Here is a 6558-nt window from a genome sequence, read left to right on the forward strand (position 1 = left end):
CAACTCGTCGGTTTTAGGCCCAACTCATCGAGTTTTTTTGGAATCAACATTTTATCAAAACACGAAAGTAGTCCGAAATTGTGTCGAGTTTTCAGAACATTTTGAATCTCGTCAATCAGAGTTACGGTTAATGAGCTATGGCCAAAACACTGACGACGGGTCAAGCTGTCCAGCAACATCCTTCTTTCTTCAGTCTTCAATCTCCAAGCTTCCAATCACTCAACCCTCTTCCTTTTTCACCCGAGACTGTCGTTTATTGCTGAAATTGAAATATTAAGCTAATTAAGTATCTTTTTTCCATAAAATGATATAAAATAAACAATAATTAATAAGATAATGAATGATTTCTATGACTAAATAAGCCCATATCAAAATACCCCACACTTGAATTTTGCTTGCCCCCAAGAAAAACTGAATTTTATCACACTAATACCACATAAGACAATCCCAACTGAACCCAGCCATTATGCCAAGACCGCAACGCATGCATTTGTGTCAAAATTTTTTCCTAAGGACCCCCCTCAATTCTAAATACTTATAATCCTCATAAACACTCGCCCACTTCTTTTGAACAATGCTTATTTTATGCATCTCTCCGAATCCATTCTTAGAAGACTTTCTTAACCTCAAGTCATTTGTGGTTAGATCTCCAAGCATACATACGATAAAATAACCTAGAAAAGAATATTACAAATAAAAGACAAATACAACTTTTGATTGATACTTTTATACTTTATAGCTTTTCTTCATGATATTTTTCTTTGTCTTCATAGCTTTGCAGATTGTTTATTCAACATTTCATCACTTTTTTTTTCAACTTTTTTTTTCTTTTCTTTTTTTTTTCTCATTTTTTTTTTTTTTTCAACACACTTTTTCCATTCAAAACAAAAAACCTAGGAAAACATATGCTTAAGCAAGTGAATTTAACTTCATCCTTTATTGGTTAAAGGCATTAGTCTAGTGTGCAATGAATACTTAAGCTTTCTTGGATACATTTCTGGTACACAATGCTAAACATGTTGCGATCCTCAAACTAAGCGAGGATGTGTTTTCGTCCCATGATTTCACTAGAATAAAGGGGGCCACAAATGCACTATAATGTATGTTGGCTCAACTAAACATTTGGGTCCTCAGAAAATCATCAAACACAATACTAGCATGGAATCCTAATTGCTTTTACCATACTTTTCTAAATTAACCCTAGTACTTTTTATGCAATTTTTTTTTCAAACCAAGGAAGGATTCTAATTTTGACTAAATGTAATCATCCCCCTACCCCACACTTAAATTATGCAATGTCCCCATTGCATGTTAAAACAATTAAAGAACAGAAAAGTAAAGAGAGAATTGGAACAAAATCCCCTAGGATAGAAGCTGCGAGGTTGATATTCTTCATATTAAGCTCCATCTTCAGCTTAGACATAGGAACAGCTCATCCACACCTTGGGTGTCAAATCTCGTGTGGTACAACTCCAATTATTCAGGAAAACGCTATTGGAAATGCTCGGAAAATGATCTCCTTATACTCTTCGGTGACGAGACTCCTTTTTCACCATTTTACGCATCAGACTCATAGCATCACTCAAATCTTCAAATATTATCGTCTATACTCGACCCCTCACTTTATTTCCCTCATGCTTTTAATTAATTGATCAACTCTCACCCTAACTTCTGAAATATCAAAAACATAAAACCACATAATAACAAGGAAAACAAACATCAAACTTAAAATTTCTAATTTACCATAATTACTAGAAGTTATAAAAATTAAAAAGAAAACAAAAATCAAAGGACGGGTTGCCTCCCGCAAGCGCTTCTTTTTGTGCGAGTCTTAAGCGGCACTCCGAACTTAATAAACTTCAAATAAACTCAATGTCAATCCATCCGTTGCATTGAATATATACTTTTTGGACCAATTTGTAAAATATGGCTCTTTGCTTCTAAAATTGGCCCAACGATATTGAATATACAAAACCCAAGAATCTTGATAAGGGTTGGGACCGGTTGGATACTAATCAGAAATGGATCTCGCTTCATAACTTTCTCCAAAGTGGGAATCGTCACCCCATGCTTTGAAACACAAACCGGAAATACAGGGGGCCATGTCATGGTAATGGTCAAACCACAACTTGTTTCCTGCAATTCAGTTTGTTCTTGTTCTTCATCTGACCACTCTGCCAGCAATCTTTCTAGCTCCTCCAAGTATCTTTCTGCAATAAATTCTTCATCTTTTAACACTAGCTCTTGTAACTCAGATTTCTCTTATTTATTAGGCAAGATGTCATCTAACCATTTTCCAAATTTCTTCAAATCATCATGTGAGTCATACTCCTCATCATCTTGCTCAATTTCCTGTGCTACTTCGTCAAGAAAAGCATCAAAAGCATCGAGATTTGGAAAATACATAATAAATATTAAAACAAAAAAACTCATAACTTTATATGAGATACATCTCACAAAGAGGATCGAGAACATTAGCAAATAAAATTAACTATTACAACCATTCCATGGCAACGGCGCCAAAAACTTGATGTGTGTAAAATGAACTAGTTTTATTCCTACTAACTTAAACACAAAGACAAACACACGAAAGGCAGTGTACCTATCAATTAGCAGTTTAGTTCAGGTAAGTAGGGTATCAAACACAGGGAACGGTAATAATTACATTAAATACTAATATTATCTGATTAAAACAATTAATAAAAGATGAGGTTTATCTAGTTTTGCTAGACTAGAAACTTAAATAATCAATTAACACTCCAACAAAGACAATTAACAACTAAGAAGAATAAGAAAGGACAACTAGATTCAATAATAAAAGAGACTTCTGTTCAGATTTGATTCACTTATTCCTATGGTTGATTTTGTGGCAAGTGCAATGGATCAATATGTCAATGGTTACCGATTCCTAATGTGATTGGGTTCATGTTCACTATTACCAATGCTTTAGTAGACAAGTTAATTCAAACGCTGGCCAGTTAATTAAACTAACAAGTTTCCTAGTGTTCACTTCCTATCAAGTAAGACTTGTAATAATAGCTAATCAAATTTTTTCAATTCAATCAACTCATATGTGGTTATTCATCACACATGCTCACACATTGATTTACATATTTTCTAGTTAACCCTAGTTTCATGTTCACTATTCCTAGGCATACAATCTTGCATTCACAAAACTACATGAATCAAGTAGTCAAGAAGATGCTCATGCAACTTAATAACTTACTTATTAATACAAAATATTTATCATCAATACATGAGTATCTTTAACAAGCTTAACAAGATGAATAACCAAATTAATATTAATCCAACCACTCAATCAAACCATGTTCATAAGATCATCTCATCCAAACAGAAGTAAAAAGCTTTTAGCTCATATCTAAAGCAACTAATAACCTAAAATCAAAATCTAGTGATTCAAACATGGTTCAAAACAAAGATTAAGAAAAGAAGAATGATTATTTGCCATTGATTCTCTTCTAAATTGCCTCTTATGTTGAATTCTCGAAATCTAGGACTCCAAGAACCCTTCTGGCCTTCAAAAATCGTCCAAAGCCTCCAGCATTAGTTAGGCTTCGAATGAGAAGTGTTTCTATATATAAATTCTTAAAACAAGGTCAACTCGTAGAGTTTTTAAGAATAACTCATCGAGTTTTTTTGATAATCCGCGTATACAGTGTATACAACAAGGCATCTTCGAATTTGGAACATTCTGACCAACTCGTCGAGTTTAGGACCAAATCGTCGATTTTTTTCGGAATCAACATTTTCTCAAAACATGAAAGTCGTCCGAAATTGTATCTAGTATTCATAACATTTTGAATCTCATCAATCGGAGTTACAGATCATGAGATTTGGCCAAAAGACTGACGATGGGTCAAGCTGTCCAGCAACATCCTTCTTTCTTCAGTCTTCAATCTCCAAGCTTCCAATCACTCAATCCTCTTCCTTTTTCAACCGAGCATGTCTTTTATTGCTGAAATTGCAATATTAAGCTAATTAAGTATCTTTTTTCCATAAAATGATATAAAATCAACAATGATGAATAAGATAATGAATGATTTCTATGACTAAATAAGCCCATATCAAGTTGTAAGTAAATATACTAAGTTACATATTGTTTCAGACTAAGTAATTTTAGAAGGTTAAGTTTTAACTCTATTGCGAAACTATTGTTTGATTCCAACCGTTGTAGTGTGATACGTTTCATTCGAAGAATTATCTGGTGTCAGAGATATGTAATTGTATTAGTGAGCTAGGTAGAGGATGTTAGAGGGAGTTCCTTCTACAGCTGATGGTGGGGAGTAGTGTAGTGTTTGCCCTAGGAAAACCTAGGAAGAGATTTAGTGCTGGGAGCCTTGTCTGTTGCGGATTATATGTATGGATAAGAAGTGACTTGGAGGATTCAAGGCGAACCTTGAGAAAAGTACGGATAGATATGGAAGGTAGTATAGGAACGTACTCAATCCAAGGAAAGTTATGATGAAATCAGGGTGCTTGTAGGGTGTGAGACTCCTCGATATTATTTATGCATGTTTTGATGGTTTGTATCATCTATTTTTAGTATGGTGACACTTCAAGGAAGACCGATTAATGGTTCTAGTGCTGGTGAGGGTTCGAGCTTGGGTTTTTGTGTCGGGTAGTTGGATGAGCAGATGTGGGAGTTCATTTCATCTGAGATTACATGTAACATACTTGAGTAAACTCTTGTGATATTTGGTATGGTCAAGGAGGGTATTCTGGATATTTTGGATGAGTGTTTAAGCACTTTTCGGTATGAGATGGTGGCATTGATGGGATATTGCACATTAAACTTCCGGGAGTTCCGAGCATGTGGGGCTCCGGAGTACTTCAGGGATAGCTAACAGTCATACCACGGCGTAGTGGAGATCAAAATCCTAACACTACGGGGAAAAACCATAACAAAGAATACAAACACAATCTCTCTCAATCTCTCTCTCTCTCCCAAATCTCTCTCAAATCTCTCCCAAATCTCTCTTAGTAACAAGAATCACACGTCCAACCTTTTCCATTAACAACCCTACCATCCCAATGCTCCAAATTGTTGAAAACAACTCAAAACTGAAGGAAAAAGCCAAAAAGAACCAAGAGGTCTCGCAGGTCACTATTCACTACAAAACCCTCTCATCCGAAGTCCTCTCGTAGCGAAACCCTCTCATCCTAGGCCTCTCACAGCGAAACCCTCTTAGTCGAAGCCTCTCTCAGAGAAACCGTCTCAATAGAGATCCCTCTCAACAATGAACCCTCTCGTAGCGAACCCTCTCAGCATTGAACCCTCTCGTAACGAACCCTCTCAGCAGTAGTGTGACGACCCAAAAATACAACCCAAAAATTTCTTTAAAAACATTACTAAAATCATATTAGAAAAACTGTATCATAAGTCATAACATAAATTCTCGAGTATTAATTCAAAACATAATATCATTATCAGAGTCAAACATTCCCAGGCTATCTGACTATGGTGTGTGCACTACAATCTTCCCAAGCTCCTTTTTTGAAAACTGAGTACCTGAAACCAAAACTGAAAATCGTAAGCACGAAGCTTAGTGAGCTCCCCCAATCTAACACATACCATGCAATAACATATAAAGCACATACTGGGTCTTGCCCACTGCATCGGACCGATGTCCGGACTAACTGGGGCCTTGCCCCCTACATCGGACCGAAGTCTGGAAGCTGAATGGGACCTTGTCCCCTGCATCGGACCGAAGTCCGGACTAACTCGGGCGATGCCCCCTGCATCAGACCGAAGTCTGGAAACTGACTGGGACCTTGTCCCCTGCATTGGACCGAAGTCCGGACTAACTGGGGCCTTGCCCCCTGCATCAGACCGAAGTCCGGACTAACTAGGGCCTTGCCCCCTACATCGGACCGAAGTCCAGAAGCTGACTGAACATAGCATAGCATAACATATCAACTATCATGAACACATATACTGCATACTACATCGGGCCGTAGCCCGGAACACATAACACATAACACATAACACATAACACATAAATCATGTCTGAGCCACGAAGGCATCAAACATACTAACTACTGCATCGGACCGAAGTCCGGAAACTACTGCTAACTGAACGGGCCAGCATTGTGGCCTTAGACCCGTCCCTACTGGAAGGAAACTCACCTGATGCTGCTGAACTGCTGCTGCAAATCCTTTTGACTGCTACTTGACCTTTGACTTCGACTGCTGCTCCACTAGCTCCTCGAGCTACCAATATCAATATAACACTTAGTCCAACTGACCTCCAAAGGTCACTAGGTCAATTCTGGTCAAGGTCATAATCTTGGTCAAAGTCAACCTTCCGGGTCAACCCTACTCGCTGAGTCTACCTACTGACTCGCCGAGTTCATATGCTCTGGGTCTTTCTTACTCGCGACTCGACTCACCGAGTCAGTCCATGACTCACCGAGTCCAACTAGTTCCAAGTCCTGTCCTGTCCAACTCGCTAAGTCACCACCCGACTCACTGATTCGAGCCCCAACTTGAAGGGTTTAGGGTTTCGCGATCTGACTCGCCGAGTCCAAGAACAGACT

Source organism: Lactuca saligna, chromosome 4 (assembly GCF_052625555.1).
Source record: "Lactuca saligna cultivar CGN05327 chromosome 4, ASM5262555v1, whole genome shotgun sequence".
NCBI lineage: Eukaryota > Viridiplantae > Streptophyta > Magnoliopsida > Asterales > Asteraceae > Lactuca > Lactuca saligna.